This window comes from Schistocerca americana, chromosome 1, assembly GCF_021461395.2.
Source record: "Schistocerca americana isolate TAMUIC-IGC-003095 chromosome 1, iqSchAmer2.1, whole genome shotgun sequence".
In the NCBI taxonomy this organism is placed as follows: Eukaryota; Metazoa; Arthropoda; class Insecta; order Orthoptera; family Acrididae; genus Schistocerca; species Schistocerca americana.
In genome coordinates this window covers 1,262,229,345-1,262,252,264 of record NC_060119.1, presented here as the reverse complement: position 1 = coordinate 1,262,252,264, position 22,920 = coordinate 1,262,229,345, and the positions used below count along the sequence as shown (strand labels likewise).

At 43.1% G+C, this 22,920-nt stretch overlaps 1 protein-coding gene across 1 annotated transcript in view; it reads left to right on the top strand.

The window, feature by feature from the left end:
• The window catches only part of LOC124577539 (EF-hand calcium-binding domain-containing protein 4A-like), a 797,374-nt gene that overhangs the window by 38,532 nt on the left and 735,922 nt on the right, over positions 1–22,920 (top strand). The window lies entirely within an intron of this gene.

Below are 22,920 nucleotides of genomic sequence, written 5' to 3'. Positions count from 1 at the left end.
TTAAGTCCTCCAAAGCTCTTTTAAATTCTCAGTCCGTATGAAGTGGATATGTCAGTATACACTTTCGGATTAAAAATAACAGGACACTCCAATGAACTGAGCAGGAGGTGTCGCGAGATGCAGACCCGCCAGTATAGAAGGAGGCTCGGAGTTTTATGTTGTCAGTTGTGGAGCTGTAATAACAGAATGTGTCCGTCAGGAGAGCTCATTGACTTCGAACGTGGGATAGTGATTGGATGACACCTGAGTAAATAATACACCAGAGATATTACTACCCTTCTAAAGCTGCCAGAGTCGACTGTTGATGATGTGATAATGAAGCAGAAACGCGAAGGAACAACCACTGCTAAACAAAGACCAGAGGGTCTAATGTACTGACAGACAGGGCCGTGGACCATTGCGGAAGGTGGTTGTAAAAAAAAATCGCATGTGTTCCAAAATGCTATCAGGAGTGATGTTATCACAGTGACTGTACATAGGTACTTAAATTAATGGTGCACAGAGCTCCAGCAGATCTTAATAAGGAACATAGTTTTGTAGTCACTACCAAGCGACGATTGAGGTGGTCTAAAGAGCAAAGCCACTGGAACTGTTATAACCGGTGGCTATTCGGTGGAAGGGTTAGGCTTTGAAGAAAACCTGAAGAAAATTACTTGCCATCATTTGTAGTGTCAACAATGAAGCACGGAGTAGGTGGTGTTATGGTACAGGGGTGCTTTTCGTGCTTATATTGTGGTCTTCTTACTGCGCTAAATACGGAAGGGTGTTAACAGATTTCACAGCAGTACGTACTACGTACAGTAGAGGGACACTTCGGAGACGATGATTGTTGTAGCAGCATCAAAGTGCGGTGTGTCATTAAGCAGCATTTGTAAGGCAATGGCCGGCCGGTGTGGCCGAGCGATTCTAGGCGCTACAGTCTCGAACCGCGAGACCGCTACGGTCGCAGGTTCGAATCCTGCCTCGGGCGTGGATGTGTGTGATGTCCTTAGGTTAGTTAGGTTTAAGTAGATCTAAGTTCTAGGGGACTGATGACCTCAGATGTTAAGTCCCATAGTGCTCAGAGCCATTTGAACCATTTTGTGAGGCAATGGTTGGTGGACGACAGTATTCCTGAAGTAGACTGGCCTGCCCAGAGTGCCGACGTGAAACTGATGGAACACGTTTGGGATGAGTTAGAAGGTCGCTTCAGACACCAGTGCCCATCATCATTACCTTTTCTAGTTTTCGGGTCTTGAAGAATGGGCTGCTACTTCTCCACAGACATTCAGAAACCTCATGGAAGGTTCCCCACCATAGTTCAAGCCGTGATAAAGGCGAAGGACAGACACACTGAATCAGTGTCCACTAACAGGTGTTCGGATACTTTTGATCAGGTGATGTACATCGAATTCAGAGGCGCGCGACTAGAACCGTTGCAGGACAGCATAGTCCTTCTTCTGTAAATGTAACAGAAATACTCTAGAAGCTTGAATGTGACTCACTGCAAGAAAAAGAGAAGTGTTCACAGAACACAGTGGTAAAATTTAGACGGTTCGTTGGCTGGTTGATTTGGGGGAATGGGGCCAAACAGCGAGGACGTCGGCACTATCGGATTAGGTAAGGATGGGGAAGCAAGTCGGCCGTGCCATTTCAAACGAACCGCCCCGGTATTTGCCTGAAGCGATTTTAGGGAAATTACGGAAGCTCTAATTCTAGATGGCCGGACGCGGTTCGAACCGTCGTCCTCCAGAATGCGAGTCCAGTGTGCTAACCATTGCGCCACCTCGATCGGTGTAAATATAGGGTATGTGTGTTCCGGGAAGAGTATGACACTGTTGTGTTGCCATCGTCGTGTATCTTGTGTAAGGATCGTGAGAATAGCGGTTCGTTTATCTTGTAGCTGAGGTAAACGGCAAGAGCGACGACGGTAGCGAAGCGGCGGGGAGTGTAAACAGTCTTTCTGTAGCAGTGTTTATATTGGGGCACCGCCATGGGCCACCCTGAGCGGCAGCAAGGGCGTCGATAATCCCTGCTTAAGGTTGAGTTTCCTTCGCTAATGTGTGGAGCGTGGATGTCAGAAGTTCGATTGATTAAATTCTAGATAGCCCTCCACTATGGGATGCTTTCGTTTTGGACAAATTTTGGAATCTAACGGCGATTAAGTAGAGATCAACACCTAGTTAAAAATGCAGTTTAAAAAATTAAAATGAGGAATGAATTCAAACTTGAGACAGCATTGTGTGTCGTGTGCCATTGGAATGTGAGCGTATACAGCACCGCAACAGGTGGAATGGAAGACAACACTTTCGCATTCTACAGTGTTGGCATATCGTTCAGATGGCTGTACTTGGAATTCTGAGGAGCAGCAGTTTTATTGGCACCTGAAGTGGACGATGCGCACTTAGTCTCTGGTACGGTTAGCTGGTGACCAGGTTTTATACCAAAAACTGTACAAAGAGAACTATTCCTTCTATGATTCTACTCTTTGCTGGTTGGTGGTCTCTTCCCTCTTTTCTATGAACCTGAAGTTGTTGATTAAATACTAGCCAGACCCACCGAGCGAGGTGGCGCAGTGGTTAAACACTGGACTCGCATTCGGGAGGACGACGGTTCAATCCCGCGTCCAGCCATCCTGATTTAGGTTTTCCGTGATTTCCCTAAATCGCTCCAGGCAAATGCCGGGATGGTACCTTTCAAAGGGCACGGCGGACTTCCTTCCCCGTCCTTCCCTAATCCGATGATGCCGGCCTTGGTGGTCTAGCGGTTAAAGGCGCTCAGTCCGGAAACGCGCGACTGCTACGGCCGCAGGTTCGAATCCTGCCTCGGGCATGGATGTGTGTGATGTTCTTAGGTTAGTTAGGTTTAAGTAGTTCTACGTTCTAGGGGACTGATGACCACAGATGTTAAGTCCCATAGTGCTCAGAGCCATTTGAACCATTTGATTATGGCCGCACGACGAAAATTGACAGACTTTGCAATCGGAATGGTAGTTGGAGCTGGATCCGTGGACGACACTGCGTTAGCCGCAGATTCAATGTGGGACGTACGACGACCGTATCCGTTAGGGCAGTGCGGCGAAATTTGGCACAAGGGGCTGCGTCAGTGGCTTTGCTAACAGCACGTCGCCTGCAGTGCCTCTCTTTGCCTCGTGAACGTATCATTTGGCTACAGACTAGTGGAAAATGGTGGCCAGGTCAGATGAGCCCCAATTTCAGTTGGTGGTAGGGTTCGAGTTTGTCGCAAACCCCACGAAGCCGTGGACCCAGATTGTGATGAAGCCACTGTGCAAGCTGGTAGCTTGCACAGTGGGTTGCGTTTACGTGGAATGGGCTGGTCCTCACGTCCAACTGAACCGATCACCGACTGGAAATGGTTACGTTAGGCTACGCTGAGACCATTTGCAGCCATTCATGGACTTCATGTTCCCAAACAACGATGGAATTTTTGTGGGTGACAACGCACCATTGCACCGGGCCTCAATTGTTCGCGATTGCTTTGAAGAACGTTCTGGACACTTCGAACGAATATTTTGATCACCTATCGAACATTTATAGGACATATTGTAGCTATCAGTTCGTGCACAAAATCCTGCACGGGCAATTATGAACGGCTGTAGAGGCAGCATTGCTCCATATTTTTGCAGTGGACTTCTAACGACTTGTTGAGTTCCTGCCAAGTGGCTTTGCTACACGATAACGGGCAAAAGGACTTCCGACGCGATATTAGACGGTATCCCGTGACTTTTGTCACTTCTGTGTAATGAAAACTGTAAATTAGTGAAGATAATTTGAAATACCGAAGACCTATGGCTCTCTTTCTGTCACAGTAAACGAGGACCCGATTGCGGGTTAATGATGTGGACCGGGCAAATGCCCAGTGGGCAGGACACTTATAAATGTGCATTTGCTCTGGAATTTTCCCAAAGCAGTCTTAAATGCCCTAAACCTGAGGATTTATAAAGTACTTCTTACAGGTTTTACTTCTAGAATGCATAATTTACTAATTACAATAAGGGATGGAGCGATGCTCCAGATATTAGAAGTTATTAAATGTTTACATTTGAACATACGATTCTCATTCATAGCATTTATTGGAGAGAAGAGAGAATAATTTTCTTCTAGCATCCCAACTTGCTGTGTGTGTGTGTGTGTGTGTGTGTGTGTGTATGCGTGAGGGGGGGGGGGGCGCAATAAAGAGAGAGTTAGAGAATAGAACTGTTAAAAATAAAAAGGGCATTGTAAAAGAGAAGCAGCTGTCAGTGACACGCGCCCTTCCTTGGTACACCAAGTTGGAATGCTAGAAAAAAAATTCTTCTCTCTTCTTTCCAATAAATGCAATGAATGAGATTCGTATGTTTAAATGTAAACATTTACAAACTTACAATATCTGGAGCATCGCTCCATCCCTTATTCTAATTGGTAAATTATGCATTCTAGCAGTAAAACCTGTAAAAAGTAGTTTCTTTATAAATCCTCAGGTATGCACCGTTGAACAGCTGTGTAGTGATAAGCCGGTATAAAAACACATTGTGCTTAGGTCATCGCTTTGGAATGTAACACCCTTATAATCCGTGTTGAAATCTCTGAATATTACTCAAGAACGATTGTTGATAGCAAAATTATTACTGAATGTATTAAACAGTTGGCATGTGTTTCATGATGATAAATGTATTCTTAAACGTTAAACTGTTTTCAGTGAGAAAAAAAAAAGCTTTTTTGTCAGCGAAATTTGAGACAGTTTCTGCTCCTTCCATTACCTTTACCCTGTGAAGATAAAATGAGGACAGTAACATAAAATAAAGATTTAATAACAATTTTAGTGCTCGTTTTTCCCGCGCGCCGTTCGAGAGTGGAATGGTAGAGAGACAGCTTGAAAGTGGTTTACTGAACCCTCTGCCAGACACTTTATTGCGACTAACGGAGTAATCGTGTAGGTGTAGATGCAGAGCAAAGTATAGATGCCGAAGACACTGGAATCGTTAAGATTCCGATACTAGTCGATTCCAAGAGAACCGGTGATTCTTGGACTCGCGGAATCAGAATCGGCACATGACTCATCCCTGATTAAAACCATTATGGATAAACTTTTTTTACTCTAATTTTTTGAAGTAGTGAAAGTAAAAATACTACCTACAGCCTACCTACTTAATATAAACTATACTTTATTTCAAGAATTACGTTTATACTTGAGTTTTGTTTTCTTTGTTTTATTATGTACTACCCCAAGAATTGACGTCATTAAAAATGATTAGTTATGTGTACAGTGCAGTTTATCTCTCCTAGTAACTCCTCCCTAATTCTCAAGCAGATTTTTCTTTTTGGCTACCCAATCACTACAAAACACCTTTTCCAATACAAAATGTAATTTTAAATTTTTTTTTAAGCGCCGCTTATCAATTAATCTTTAAAACGAGTAAGTATCCGGGTATTAATGAATTTTGGTCATTTACACAGGTGTTTGTTGAGGACATTTCCTCAGCATATAAATGGCTCTGAGCGCTATGGGACTTAACATCTATGGTCATCAGTCCCCTAGAACTTAGAACTACTTAAACCTAACTAACCTAAGGACATCACACAACACCCAGTCATCACGAGGCAGAGAAAATCCATGACCCCGCCGGGAATCGAACCCGGAAACCCGGGCGTGGGAAGCAAGAACGCTACCGCACGACCACGAGCTACGGACAGCATATAAATGCATAGGCATGTTACGTCACTACTGAGGGTGGACAGGTAGTCATCGAAATGTTTGTGATACTAGTAGGAAAGAAATAAAAACAGGGAAAAGTAGTATTATGGACAGTGTGAAATTAATTCATGTTCAGAACAGAAAAAAGGGTCAAGAAATTGTGTAGGTTATCATGAAAATTCATACAGATATGTCAGGGTCCGTTGTCGTTGTAATCAACAAAGTAGACTGCGATAAATAAAAAAGGTCCTACATGCTCTGTTACTCAGAGAAGTTGCAGTCTTTTGTGGTGTTCGATGCTCTCATAGTAGTGACGGGTACGAACGCATGCTGTGTGCTGAGTGAGGTTCCGGCGTGCCTCAGAAACAGACACGAGTCTAGCGGCACCCGTCTGGCCCGGTGCCAGCTCTTAGGCCCACCTCGAGACGGGAAGCGGCAGCCGGCGGCGGGGTGTTCTGGCCTGCTGTGCAAAACGTAACGGCCTGGGGCGGAGGCGAAACCCGCCCTTCCATTCTTCGGGGAGAGCAGCTGCTGCAGGCAGGAAAGGGGAGTACACGGCACCCCTCACCTGGCTGCCTGTAGCAGCTCAGCCTGACACGGTGCCTGGTGTATAGAGTGCAGTGTGTTAGCAGGTATAGTGACCCCCCAGGACATCCAGTATGCATTCCAGAAACAACCGTTATGGGTAAGGTAACTCTCTCACAGGAATCCTGAAAACGACGGGTCAAGACAGTATTTTCTAACATCCGAAAAGAATTTTACTTACAAGGGAACATTCCCAAGTGTCAATAAACGATGTGAAGGTACTTGGTGGGGTGTGTAGAAGGGGCAAACTAGTGCAATATATATTTTTTTCCTTGTGCCCAGTTTCACTTTTACTGCGTAAGACGCAGCCCCAAAACGTAAATTGGCGTTTTAAGTTTAGAGGGAATATCTACGAAACTATTATATAAAATATTTTATATAAAAAGAAGATTTTTCATATAAAAATTGATAGGTAATTAATGTTATTGAAAACTATACAGGATGAGTCACCTAACATTACCGCTGGACATATTTCGTAAACCACATCAAATACTGACGAATCGATTCCACAGACCGAACGTGAGGAGAGGGGCTAGTGTAATTGGTTAATACAAACCATAAAAAATGCACGGAAGTATATTTTTTAACACAAACCTACGTTTTTTAAATGGAACCCCGTTAGTTTTGTTAGCACATCTGAACATATAAACAAATACTTAATCAGTGCCGTTTGTTGCATTGTAAAATGTTAATTACATCCGGAGATATTGTAACCTAAAGTTGACGCTTGAGTACCACTCCTCCGCTGTTCGCCGGCCGCGGTGGTCTCGCGGTTCTAGGCGCGCAGTCCGGAACCGTGCGACTGCTACGGTCGCAGGTTCGAATCCTGCCTCGGGCATGGATGTGTGTGATGTCCTTAGGTTAGTTAGGTTTAAGTAGTTCTAAGTTCTAGGGGATTGATGACCACAGCAGTTGAGTCCCATAGTGCTCAGAGCCATTCCTCCGCTGTTCGATCGTGTGTATCGGAGAGCACCGAATTACGTAGGGATCCAAAGGGAACGGTGATGGACCTCAGGTACAGAGGAGACTGGAACAGCACATTACGTCCACATGCTAACACCTTTTTATTGGTCTTTTTCACTGACGCACATGTACATTACCATGAGGGGTGAGGTACACGTACACACGTGGTTTCCGTTTTCAATTACGGAGCGGAAGAGAGTGTGTCCCGACATGTCAGGCCAATAGATGTTCAATGTGGTGTCCATCATTTGCTGCACACAATTGCAATCTCTGGCGTAATGAATGTCGTACACGCCGCAGTACATCTGGTGTAATGTCGCCGCAGGCTGCCGCAATACGTTGTTTCATATCCTCGGGGGTCGTAGGCACATCACGGTACACATTCTCCTTTAACGTACCCCACAGAAAGAAGTCCAGAGGTGCAAGATCAGGAGAACGGGCTGGCCAATTTATGCGTCCTCCACGTCCTATGAAACGCCCGTCGAACATCCTGTCAAGGGTCAGCCTAGTGTCAATTGCGGAATGTGCAGGTGCACCATCATGCTGATACCACATACGTCGACGCGTTTCCAGTGGGACATTTTCGAGCAACATTGGCAGATCATTCTGTAGAAACGCGATGTCTGTTGCAGCTGTTTGGGCCCCTGCAATGAAGTGAGGACCAATGAGGTGGTCGCCAATGACTCCGCACCATACATTTACAGTCCACGGTCGCTCTCGCTCTACCTGTCTGAGCCAGCGAGGATTGTCCACGGACCAGTAATGCATGTTCCGTAGATTCACTGCCTCGTGGTTTGTGAAACCCGCTTCATCGGTAAACAGGTAGAACTGCAACGTATTCTCTGTTAATGCCCATTGACAGAATTGCACTCGATGATTAAAGTCATCACCATGTAATTGCTGATGTAGCGACACATGAAACGGGTGAAAGCGGTGACGATGCAGTATGCGCATGACACTACTTTGACTCAGTCCACCGGCTCTCTCAATGTCCCGTGTACTCATGTGTGGGTTCATGGCAACAGCAGCTAAGACACCAACTGCACCCGCTTCTCCAGTGACGGGCCTGTTACGGACCCGTTTGCGTGCGACGACCATACCTGTTGCATACAGATGGCGGTAGATGTTTTGCAATGTGCGGCACGTTGGATGCTCTCCGTCCGGGTACCGTTCTGCATACACCCTGCAGGATTCAGCTGCATTTCGTCGACACTCGCCATAGATGAGTATCATCTCCGCCTTTTCCGAGTTCGAATACACCATGATCACAGTTCCTACAACACTACACTATCACAGACGTCTGGTAACACGGTGTACTACAGTTGGTCTACGTGGGGAGACGAATGCAGAATAACAATAGCAGCAAGCGCTACATGCGGACACTGCGACAGCTAGACCAAACCACAACAGTGCACTACAGCCACACTCGTAAACACGGTCTTCATCGTAAACATGTCCCTGCAGATGCTGCTCGCCGACCGTGGCCCGTGTTTGTTACAACACGCTACTGAACGTCGCAGGTTTCAAGCATCAACTTTAGGTTACAATATCTCCGGATGTAATTAACATTTTACAATGCAACAAACGGCACTGATTACGTATTTGTTTATACGTTCAGATGTGCTAACAAAACTAACGTGGTTCCATTTAAAAAGACGTAGGTTTGTGTTAAAAAACATACTTCCGTGCATTTTTGTATGGTTTGTATTAAATAATTACACTAGCCCCTCTCCTGACGTTCGGTTCGTCAGTATTTGATGTGGTTTACGAAATATATATGCTGCGGTAACGTTAGGTGACTCACCCTGTATAATCAAGTTACGTAATAATTTAAAATTTCGTCAAATACCTCACCACCAGTAATTACTTTTAAAAAACGAAAACTTTTGTTACAACATGGTAACACACCTGGGGGTACTAATGGTGGGGCCCCTTAAACTGGTCGTCACTTCTTGACCGTGCGCCCTGTCCACACTACGTACCTCATACTGTCGCGGTGGTCGTACTGTTCTGCTCCACAGTGCTGCTGGCTGCCTGAAATTATGTATCTCAATATGCAAGCGGGTTTAGGGAAGTCACTCAACATTAAACACTACACTGTCCTACGTGTGGTATGAACAACTGTATTCTGAGACGATCAGAAAATCGGATGTTGCACTGTTTGAATTCTAAGTCACTAGTGTTCAAGCCAATTAACATTCGTGATGATTACATGTCCACAGTGACGGAGTGATTGTTGATCCTCCTTGGTACACAATACGCGTCAGAACACTGTTGCAGAAACAACAAAACAAACATGCAAAATTTAAATAGACGCAAAATCCATCGAAGACAGTACTGCCAAAGCAGAGTTACTAAACACAGCCTTCCCAAAAGAAGAAGTAAATATTCCAGAATTCGAATCGAGAACAGCTGCTAACATGAGTAACGTAGAAGTAAATATCCTTGGAGTAGTGAAGCAACATAATTCACTTAATAAAAGCAAGTCTTGTGGTCCAGACTGTATACCAATTAGGTTCCTTTCGGAATATGCTGATGCACTAGCTCCATACTTAACAATCATATACAACCGTTCGCTCGACGAAAGATCCGTACCCAAAGACTGGAAGGTTGCACAGGTCACACCAATATTCAAGAAAGGTAGTAGGAGTAATACACTTAATTACAGGCCCATATCATTAACGTCGATATGCAGCAGGATTCTGGAACATATATTGTGTTCGAACATTATACATTACCTCGAAGGAAACGGTCTATTGACACACAGTCAGTAAGGGTTTAGAAAACATCGTTCCTGTGAAACACAACTAGCTCTTTATTCACACGAAGTGTTGAGTGGTATTGACAAAGGATTTCAGATCGATTCTGTATTTCTGGATTTCCGGAAGGCTTTTGACACTTCACCACACAAGCGGCTCGTGTACAAATACGTGCTTATGGAGTATCGTCTCAGTTATGTGACTGGGTATGTGATTTCCTGTCAGAGAGGTCACAGTTCGTAGTAAATGACGGAAAGTTATCGAGTAAAGCCAAAGTGTTTCTGGCGTTCCAAAAGGTAGTGGTATAGGCCCTCTGCTGTTCCTTATCTATATAAACGATTTGGGAGACAATCTGGGGAGCCGTCTTCGCTTGTTTGTAGATGACGCTGTCGTTTATCGACTAATAAAGACATCAAAAGATCAAAACAAACTGCGAAACGATTTAGAAGAAATATCGGAATGGTGCGAGAAGTGGCAGTTGACCCTAAATAACGAAAAGTGTGAGGTCATCCACATGAGTGCTAAAAGGAATTCGTTAAACTTCGGTTACACGAGAAATCAGTCTAAACTAAAAGCCGTAAATTCAACTAAATACCTAGGTATTACAATTACGAATAACTTCAATTGGAAGGAACACACAGAAAATGTTGTCGGGAAGGCTAACCAAAGACTGCGTTTTATTGGCAGGACACTTAAAACATGTAACAGACCTACTAAGGAGACTGCGTACACTACCCTTGTCCATCCTGTTCTAGAATACTGCTGCGCGGTGTGGGATCCTTACCAGATAGGACTGACGGAGTACACCGAAACACTTCAAAGAAAGGCAGCACGTTTTGTATTGTTGCGAAATATGTGAGAGAGTGTCATAGAAATGATACAAGATTTGGGCTGGAAATCATTAAATGAAAGGCGTTTATAGTTGCGACGGAATCTTCTCACTAAATGCCAATCACCAACTTTCTCCTACGAATGCGAAAATATTTTGTTGACACCAACCTCAATAGGGAGGAACGATCACCATGATAAAATAAGGGAAATCAGAGCTCGTACGAAAAGATACAGGTGTTCATTCTTTCCGCGCGCTGTACGAGACTGGAATAATAGCAATTGTGAAGCTGTTTCGATGAACCCTCTGCCAGGCACTTAAATGTGATTTGCACAGTATCGATACTACGTGGTGTAGATGTAGATTATGCGGAAGCCGAATGATCGAACGAAGGTTCTTACGCTCGTCACACATAAAGATATCTGGTGCCAGTCCTCCTAGACACTTGCAATAATATAACACTGTTCATAAAGTTAAACTACCGTTCACACTTCTCGCTTGTACGAGTGTGCGCGCAACCGTCGCGGCGCTGTGGGTTGTTGATGATGAGGAAACGCGATGACCCAACGCACGTTCTCAGTGTCGCTACAAGACACTGACTCTTGAATGCTCTCTCTTGTGGTAAACTATATTGCTGATTGACATTTGTTCATTCTGGGAGGCCGAATATGGCGCTGGTGATTGATGTACGGTACGACACGCAAACGGGCGGATACTCAAAAACGATATCGACGGCACTGCTCATATTTAATTACTTCTTTACGTGCTTTCCACTGAATCCACTTTCATATCTCATTACTTCACAACAATAGGATTTGCGGCCACACTTGAGATTTTATAATAATTCGTTTCCCATGCAGAGCTACCCACAACACAACGTAACGTGTCCTGTGCTCGACTCTGTAAAACGCGGATGCTCGCAGGGTTACTCCGCAACCAAAACCAGCGATAAGACAAGACGCTTACAAGCATAAATTAAAGAAGTTTTCACGCCACATACAGGGGATAGGCAAAATAATGTGAACAGTGGTAGTAAGGGGATGGTTGTGTTTAACGATCAACAACGCAGTAAGGCACGTGTCGCGCTGGACTTTTGAGTGTTCAGTACGGACTAGGCATCAGTGCAGCTTGTTAACGAGTATGGCACACTTCGTATTTCCATTCAGAGGCCCAGGTGGACGTGCAAAGAAGGACCTAACAAAGTTCCAAAGAGGGCAGATTGTGGGGGCCCCCATTACCTGCAGCATCAGTAACCAAGACGGCCAACTTACTCAATGCTTCAAGAGCTACTGTTTCAACAGTCAGGGCAGCCTATACAAAATATGGAGAGGCATCATGTGAACATAATAGTGGGCGCAAATCAAAACTAAATGATAGAGATTGTCATACGCTAACACGAACTGTGTCAAAACAACACAAAACCACGGCGACTAAAGTGACTGCAGAACTCAATAACCATCGTACCTGCATCTATGGACACTGTCCGCCGAGAACTCCATAAAGTGAATATTCGTGGACGAGTTGGTATACCGAAACCATTAGTGACGACAACCAACGCAAAGAAGCGTAAAAAATGGTCTCAGGAGCATATATCACGGACGGGTGATCAGTAGAAACACTTCATATCGTCCGACGAGTCAACGTTTTCGTTATTTCCAAAAGGAGCCTACAGTCCTGATTGCTTGATTCCAACGGTTAAGAATAGAGGTGGAAGTGTGATGCGGGCAGCCGTATCATGGTGTTCTGCTGGTCCCATCATTACTCTCAAAGGCCGTGTTTCAGATTACGTGAACATTTCAGTTGATCAGGTGCACACCTTGATTCAAATATTATTCCCCAACAATGATGCCATATTTCGGGACGATAATGCACCCAGTCACACAAACAAAAAAATGGTTCAAATGGCTCTGAGCGCTATGGGACTTAACTTCTGAGGTCATCAGTCCCCTAGAACGTAGAACTCCTTAAACCTAACTAACCTAAGCACATCACACACATCCATGCCCGAGGCAGGATTCGAACCTGCGACCGTAGCAGCAGCGCGTTTCCAGACTGAAACGCCTAGAACCTCTCGGCCACTCCAGCCGGCGTGCCCACCTTTCCCAGACTGTTTAACATTTAACCTCGCGACATTAAGAGTCATATAGATGGTACTAGGGGAGTAAGTAACTCTTCTCCTACTAACAGCTTTACTTCCGCCATTACCTCTTCTCCTACCTTTCAAAACTCCCGTCCACACCTTCCTGGACTAGCACTACTGGAAAGAATCCAGAGCCTGGGGGATTGTTTCCAGAACGACACATTTAGTCTGCAGCGGAATGTGTGTTGTTTTGAAACTTCCAGGCAGATTAAAACTGTTTGCCGGACCGGGACTCATAATCCAAAGCTGGCATTTCGCGTGCAATGCACTTACCGGCTGATGTGTGGATCGCGCCGGCACAGTTTTAATGTAGCAGAATGCCACAACTAATTTGGATTTAGAAAAGGTAGAGCTGCCACAGAGGTAGTTCCGGTTGCAATTTAATGTGGAAGCAAACGGTTAAAAAAATCAATGCCATTCTGAAGCATTTTTCGATGCGGAATTTACATTCGATTATTTGAAACGGTGCAAAATGAAATCGATATGCTTGATAATGATGTGCCAGAACCAGAACATAACGATAAGAATGGAAACGTACGCAAGGCCAGGATGCAGTCTTTCTCCATTTACTGTTCAGCATACATATCAGAGAAACTTTGTACGAAATAAAAGGAAGATTCGGAAGTGGGACTAAACTTCACGAGGAAAGAATAGGAATGATAAGATTCGCTGATGATATTGATGTCGTGCATGAAAATGACTGTTTCAGCGTGGCCAAAAATTGAGTCCATTCTCTCGTATCGTTACTCGAGTGCTTCAGTACTAATGCCGATTACCATAGGTGTAATAGGGCGTTTGTGGTTATTGCTACCTCTACACTTGAAACCAACAAAACCTGATATATTGTCTGAGAACCCCATAAGTGATCGACGTATCAAGTAGCGATTCTCGTGCCACGATTCATACAAAGCCCTGATTTTATGAAGCCATAAATTTTGACTTGTGGTTCTGTGATTTGCGTCATACGGCGACAGGTGTGCCGCCGCTAGTCTGTAGTTACGGAGCCGCTGTGTGTTACCGCCGCGTCGTCTCACTGCCGGTGGGGGTAAATCACTAGAATTATAGCTTTCATCAGAACTTTACCTGTGTTTCCTACATGTCACGATATAACGACAGCAGACAAAAGTTACTCGCAAATGAAATTCGACGCAAATGATCCATCACAATTTGAGAATAGTGACGCCGATTCCTACAACACTAGAGGGCAAAACTACCATTATTACCCATTAGTAAAGCTGCCAGCGACTCTTAAATATGCAGCAACAAAAATCTCTTATCATTTCTCCAATAACGTTGAACATCTGACCGGCAGCAAAGCAAGTTTTAAATCCAATTTATTAAAATCGTTTGTCCTGGACAACTCCTTCTATCCTATTGACGAATTTATGCTTAAAAACTGATGACCAGTAAACAGTCACTCAGTCACACTCACTCACACACACACACACACACACATATATATATATATATATATATATATATATATATATATATATATATATAATCCATCATGTATCCACATCGTGTAAAATGACCCTCTCCAAGTCACTTTGATAAAAGAATCGTCCACATTATCTATGGAACATGTAACTAACTAACTAATTATTGTATGTGAATCGGTTAGTACGAAAAGTAACATTTTTGATCTTCAGTACACAGTACAATCCATTCAGCATTTTACATTGGTGAATCGTGATACAGCAAAAAATCACCTCACGGTTTGGCGCTGGGTATCACTGTTCAAGTCCCGTAATACCTCATCAAAAGAACTGAACAACTACGCAATAAAATGAAACACCTGCAGCGGTCGTTTTGATGTTGTTTTATTGCATTAAAGGTTTTGGTGATGTTTTATTATAGCAGGTGTTTCATTTCGTTACGTAAGTGAACGGCCGATGTCCCACAGACCGTCAATTACGAGGGAGGACATACAAAAACTGAGCGACTGTTCTTCATATTCAGGTGGCGTGATAGAACAAGTAAACTTGTAACGTCCCCGTGATGTTTCAGAAGACGAAATACACCTACCGAATTTTAACCCAAGCTTCGCCTATTACTCCAGCCCAAAGGAATGCTCTGCAAATCTTAGGAGCATAAAAAGAGCTCTTCATTTACCTGCCGACACGGAGAACGTCATCGTCCTTCTCTCAGACCCTGCGTATCGAAAACTAAGGCAGAATCCGACTGGCAATAAGCAGAGAATAGCTCTGGATCTCCTCAAGAAGGGTTCTGTTCGAGCAAACGTCAGCAAGAGACAGCGCCAACAAACTGCTTTTCCTTGAATTCTGTACGGCTTACCAATTCTTCAGAAGGCTTATTAGCGATACATTCTTTATTAAAATAAGTGTGGGTGGACATCTTCAGAGTCTTCAATTTATTTGTCCGGTACAAGTAGATGGCTCTCTGCGTCTGGCTTGACGATAAGTTTAGTATTTTATCCGTCTGCAGGAACTGTGGTCGTATGTAATGAAATAATAAGCAACCAGTTGCATGAAGTGTCCGAAACCAGTAAATTAAACTTCTCTTATGCAACAAGTTGCTTATTATTTCATTATATACGACTACAGTTGCAAAGAGCCACCTACCTGCACCGGAAAAATAAACTGAAGACTCTGAGGATCTCCAACCACATTTATTTCAATAAAGAATGTGTCGCTAATAAGCCTTCCGAAGAAGGGCACTGAGTGCTCGAAATCGGTAAAGAAATTAAATTTATTTTATGCAGCTGGTTGCTTATTATTTCATTATACACGACTGCAGTTGCTGAAGATGGATAAAATACTAAATCCTTCTGCACGTTATGCACGAAAGTACCTCTACAGGACGTACTAGAGCTTGTTAGCAGCAGGTTCGGATAAGATAATGCAGTCGTGTTTAAACTGTGTGCTTATCTCAACACTTTTTCTATTACATAATAAGTATTTTCAATATGTGGAAGGTATCGCCACGGGAAGTCTCCTGTCTCTACGGTGGCCGACTATTTTACCAAGGACTGAGGAGAAAGAACTGCGGCCGGCAACTTGCCTGGTTGTGGCGGTATGCTGGCTATGCAACTCCAGTGTGACCTTACGGAACTGACACTGCCGGTGCATATGTGGACTTATTATTGGTTTAATTCCCGTGCAAAATAAGTAGTTATTTTGTGTTTTGGAAAGGCAGGTGGAGGAGCCAGTACGGGTACCAGTGTAGTCTCAGTATTTTTTTAGTCTGTAACGTTTGCGTCATACAAGAAAAACATTTATAATTTCACTTGTCACCAAAGTAACGTGTGCTGAATAGGATTAAGAACTTTTTCCAAAATGACAGTACCATACGTCTTGCGGTTTCTGGCTTTTATGAGCTGTGAGGCAGAAAATCAACAGAAGAGGTAGAATATGGTGTATCCAACAAATGAAACGTACGCCACGACTTGCCGAGATGGTACAACTGGGAAGATATCTGGACACTACAGCCATTGCGGCTACAAAAAGTAGATATACTGGCACCTGCAGAAGTCAGTTAATTAGTAAATAAGTTCAAAATGAACAAGTCATGAGTGCAACATCGTCCAACCACCAGTCAGATCTCAAACAAAAGGTATCAACGAAAGGTAGAAACATTGACACTGCATTTCCAATGTTCGCATCTCCTGTCCATTACTCTTTCGTTTCATCATAAGCGCTGCATCCTACACCAGTAACGGTCCGCATTCTACCATCACTTCAGTTTTCAGCATCGACTGTTGTCATAATGAGCCGGCCGTTGTGGCCGAGCGGTCCTAGACGCTTCAGTTCGGAACCGCGCTGCTGCTACGGTCGCAGGTTCGAATTCTGCCTCGGGCATGCATGTGTGTGATGTCCTTAGATTAGTTAGGTTCAGGTAATTCCAAGTCTAAGGGACTGATGACCTCCGATGTTAAGTACCATTGTGCTCAGAGCCACTTGAAACATTTCAATCTTGCCATAATGCGTCTCTTCCCATTCTATTTCGTCGATTCATTATATTCTTTATTACTCAATTTTTTGTTAACTCTTTGCGAGAAATCTTCACTTCTTATACTGCCAATTTATCTGATCTTCAACAACCTCCAAAAGTACCACATATTACAGGCTTGTAATCATCTCATTACTGTGTTTGTTATTCTTCATGTTTCGGTGTGCTCCAAATATTGATTTTCACTGTTTCTCAGGTCCCAGTGTTTCTGTTTCTGGATGTAGTAGCAGTTTCTATGTGTGACTGTTCTGTCTCGAGCACTATGGCCTTTCTTATCTATTCTAGTGCCCACCTTTTCCAGACTGTTTAACATTTAACCTGCTGTGTACAACATTGCTTTAGTGTTTTAAATGCTCGTTCCATGTTACGGCCATCAGCACCAGTTCCACTGCATCAACCATCAGACTCTTTACATTTTGACTTTCGGCGACCATTGCTATGTCATCAGTGAAGCATGTCATGTTGATTTCTTGTCCGTAACCAACTACTCCAACTGTCGTCATTGTTTCTTGACTATACATGTTAAACCTCAGCCACGACACTGACTATGGCAGTCATTCACCTATCGCGATTTAGGACTCTTGCACCATTCCGTCAGCACTGATTAATCCACTCAGTTTTGCATAAACAGAGCGTACGTAATTTGAGACTGAAAGCTCTAATTAACATAAAATAGCCGTTCATTAATTAAATATAACAAATACACATTAGAGCGCATCAGCATGTGGTACACAGCAGCGAAATACACCTCACGGAGTAAACGCATCATTTGCATTAATCTAATTAATTAGTGTTAAAATTTAGGATACTTTGACTAATTACATAGCTTATATAAAAAAGCAGTCAATTGTACAGGAAATACGAATGCGTGATTGCGAATGAGATTCTAGTGTCTCCATGGACTACAGTTTGTTGAGTGCTGATTTTAAGGTCGTTTGATTTAAGTTGATATTACTGTGCAGTACCCAGAACTTTAAACTAAGGGTTCCAGCTAAATCAGCTCCGTGAAGTATGGACTGTTTGGTACCATTGGATCTGTGCCGTGTACCTCTCCTTTCCCACCTAGTTTCCATTCTCGTGGCTATCTTCTCGATTCCAGGCTTCACCAAATATCACTAATTTTGTGGTAGTGTCACCACCTGCAGTCTGCCTTCAAGACACCGTGACACTTCTTAGCCCCACTACTTCAATCTCGAAGATCTGCAATTCGTTCGCTGGCTACTGTGGCCGAGCCGTTCTAGGTGCTTCAGTCCGGAACCGCGCTGCTGCTACGATCGCAGGTTCGAATCCTGCCTCGGGCATGGATGTGTGTGATGTCTTTAGGTTGGTTAGGTTCAGTTAGTTCCAAGTCTAGGGGACTGATGACCTCCGATGTTAAGTCCGATAGTGCTTAGAGCCATTTGAACCATTTTTTTGCAGTTTGTTCGTTGGGATGGGGAAATGTAGCGAAGTTATCAATTGACCACAATACGACATAACAAAAATGCTTAAAGGCGGGGCTCGTTGCTTGAAAGGCAGCGCATGCATAATAAGCGGAGTCCGAAAGAACAGTTATTCAGTTCATTGGCTTCTGTGTCCATCACGTTTTCGCCACGCCTACAAATGTCACCCCATCACTAAAAGCGTAAACACACCGGACAGAAATTCAATCACCGATAGGAGGCATTACGCTAATAATGTGTAATACGTGTAGCCTATAGCCTTCTTTCGGTGTGGAAGACACTACAGGTTTCTACACATGGACCAGATCCAGCGGAAATCATTGATGATCAGTTTTATTGTGACACTACGTTTTAGGAATTTTTAGCTTTCAGTCTTTTAATCGTACTCGACTCGAACTGTTTCAGTAAGGGCGCTACGATCATCGTTGTTGTGTGCCCTATATCTCCAAATAAACACACACACACACACACACACACACACACACACACACACACACACACACACACCACTCAAACAACGAGCACAAAACCCTCGCTGGACAACCGACGAAGACAGTCAAGAATATGTCGAAATATCGTGGGAAGAAAATGAAGCTCAACTGAATACCCATAACTTGCAAACCAGCTTAGATGGCTATTTCCACTGGTCTGCTATTCGACTCCTTTTTACTACATGCGCATCAACGTCTTAAGGGGAGCCGGAGGTGCCTATGCTGCCCATGTTAAAATCACTAAGTTTGAGGAACATTTATGAATAAACTGCCAAATAGAAAAATTTGAATTTTTTTTACATATAGAGTGGTTTAGTATTGCAGTTATGACAGAGGGATTTTGGAGTATCTTTTCTAGTTTCCTTCCAATTATTTTTTTTATTAATGACCCAAATTTTTTTACAAATAATTGCTTTATAATTAAACAAATGAAACTACTGAACATATTGCCAAATGGCTGTGTTACAATGTAAGTTTGACCACTAGGAGTGCTGTATAAAAATTTCATCTCTCTAGCTTGAGTGGATTTTCAGAAAATGTTCCTTATATTCGAAAAATTCTAATTTACGGGAAATGGCTATCAAAGTTTCTCAATACATTCCTGCGCTATACGATGGATTATCAGGGTCTTCATCTTCATCCTCCAAAAGCTTCCTCTTCTGTCTTCTTTTCTGGCCTGTTGTTCCATCATACTTCATGTGCCTTTCTCTTCTTTCTGCTCCTCTTATCCTTTCCCTGTCAATATTTCTTAGTGCTCGTACAGTGTTCACCCCAGCTGTAAATCCTAATGCCTTCAGAACTTCACACTTCACACTGTTCCCTTGGTTGTAGGTTGCTATTGCATCATAAATGCCAAAGTGCAGTGTTTTTATGCTTACAAACACCCTTTTAGGAATCGCTTTCCAAATCAAATTGTTTACGGTCTCATTAGGATTCTGCGTCTTTCCGTGTAGACATTTGTTTACCATTTCTCGCTGTGCTAAGTCATGAAAAATTGGTTTTATTGTTCCCTCCTGATTCTTGTACATGCTGCATATTACCCGCTTTACACAAGAAGTATAATACTACCAAGAACAGGCGCAACACAGAACTAATTCGAAACGGTAAACAGCAAAGAGACGATGTTCCGCGCTCTTATTCATTGTAGTATCGCAACTTGGTATTAGTGTTAATTTTCTTTTCCCTACGTTCTTCCTCTTCTTATATACACGGTTACTAAAACGTGGCATCGTAACCAGAACAAAAGTGTACGACAATATTAAATGGAGCAAGATGTTCGAAATTCTGAGGAAAATAGGAGTAAGCTGTAAGGAAATACGGGTAATATTTGTCACAGAAAACAATGTAGCCAACCCTTGCACACTCGCTGTATGGGTAACATAAGGCGCTGTATGCGTAACAGGCCGAGAAAATCCCAAGCAGTTCGCCAGGAAGTCACGAGAGGGTGTTAGATGCATTCAGCGGCCGCCCATTTCCTCTGCAGGCTTGGGGAAAAATGATAATAACTCCACTTCTAGGGTGAGTAGAACAATAATTCAAAGTTTACATTAAAGAGGAATGTACCAATTAATTTTCGGTAGCAAAAAAAAAAATCGTAATTTTTTGGATTTGACCACCTCCGGCTCCCCTTAAGGTCTCTGCATTTTATACACAACCGCAGTAATGTAATGCAAAGGTTTCATCGGGGGGATGTCTGCTTCCTTCCAAAACCTCGAGTCATTCATTGCTGTACGCACGCTAACTTCTCTCTCTCTCTCTCTCTCTCTCTCTCTCTCTCTCTCTCTTATAAATATAATTTTAAACCTCCTTGAATAGTTATCTGCCTCCTCCTACATCGTTTGAAACACTATTGGCTATCTCGAAACTGTTAAAACTGTTTTCTTTGACTGGTATTCATGAATGAAATTACAATCAAATGTCCCAAAGAACAGATACTATATATATATATATATATATATATATATATATATATATATATATATATATATATATATATATATTACGAAGAAATACATCTCTGTCCGAGAATTGTGTTACGTGTTAAAGCTCCCACGATTGATGAAGCCGCCACACCAAGGTCCCGCTTATCCGCGAGTTGCTGGGACACAATAGCAACTAGTCCTACAATCTGAAAATACCCGCTTCTCGTTTCCACTGCCCGCTTATGTTCTCCTCGTAATTCCAGAGGCACCAGTCGGTCGCTTTCCGTTTAGAAAAATAAGGTATTATAACGGCAGGAAACATTTCATATGCCTTTGGAGGAGCAAATCTGTAAAACTGCTTCCTGGTGACGAAAGAGTACTTGCGAAGAGCGAGTGGTGTAATAGATCCAAGGACAATATTATGACCGCTATTTCATATCCACATCTGAGGGGTAGCTGAGTCTCTGTAGTATTCAGACCCTGCGGCTTACTGGCTGACAAGTTGACTTCACTTTTTTTTTTATTATTGGAATGTATAGGAAAGAAAAAAAGAAACGTATGGTGTTTGTTGCTGGCTCCGAAAAGTTGTTCAAGACTTTCTTCCTCCGAGCACGTAGTGTTCCTTTCCACTATGTCATGTTTCTGTTGTGTGGTGACGACAGAAGGGAGAAGGTGAAAACCGATGCCGCCACGCAGCCTGCTCTTCACCAAAAGCATCAAGGAGGCCGCCGTGGTTAATTAATTACATGATGCTTGGAAGAGTCAGTCAGTGTATTGCTTTATCCTACGTATAACTCGTGAAAACATTATGAAAGTAAACGCAGAGACTCGTGCTCACACAGAGGCTAAGCAGCAATCGTTCTTCCCGCGGATCATTCGCGACCCGAACAGGAAATAGGAACTGTGGTGCACAGGGTACCCTCCGCTACACACCTTAAGATGGCTTGCGGAAGAAGACGCGGATGTAGTTCAAGGTTTTAAATCTAGTTAAGTAAACAAAATATTTTGTACTGAAATCAGAGGAAAATTGTGTTGATCATCCAGGGTTCACTGGATAGCAAAGACATAAATTTAAAAAGCAAAAAGGTCAGTATAATATCTTCTGATATTTAGAATGGCACTGCGTTGTTAAGAAGAGACAGAGACAACTGTGAGCCACAAGAACCGACAGAAGAACCCGCGGCGTTTTGTGTTGGCTGGGGTGTAGTAGGGATACCGGATATCGCTCCAACAACCGGTTTTACGTTATATCGTCTTTTTCAGCGCCAGTTTAACTAAACTTTAAAACCGATCAAAATACCGGTTTCTGAAATACGATTTTCAATTTTTTTCGTATTATTTCCTGTAATAAACGTAGAAATCGAACAATATCTGAAAAAGTTTAAATCCCTCAGTTTCAAGCTACATAGAAGCAAAATAATAAAATAAACAGGCATAAACAATAAAACTGAATCACCTCCACACCATTCGCAACTTTCCTCGAAAAGTGGTAAGTGGTTGACCACTACAAAATATCACCGATGTTCTACCACTGGACCTAATTATTTTAAACTCTCCTCAAAAATGGTGCTGTAATCAGAGATCAAACCGCTACTTGGACATTACGAATAGTCAGTGATAACTGAAGTTGCAGATCCCTGTTTATCCTGCTAATTTGTCCATTTTCAAGGGCTACAAACAGATACAAGCATGTTATGTAGACACAGGCTGTTTCCAGTCTTTGTTGGAAACTATGAATAAACTGTTTTTAATTTTTCTCGTTACATTATGTCGAAAGTTTGTTGTGGGTCCTCCGGTTTTCATTCCCTTAAATCAAATGGAGACCTGAACTTCGTTGCTACCGCACTTCGTACAATACTTCCATACTTGGGCTAGCTCCATTATGTAATGCAACTGATGAAATTTTTGCTGTCGATGGGGGTGATATGATGATGAAGACAACACAACACCCAGTCCCTGAGTGGAGAAGACCTCCAGCCGAGCCGGGAATCGAACCCGGCCCATAGCTGCCACGCTGACCACTCAGCTCCGACCACGACAGTGAGAAACTGCCATCTAGACCAGATGTGGGAAGTCTTACACACTGCTGTACATGCGCACCATGTAACAGACCAAGCCAGCCACATGTTACCAGTTACATTACT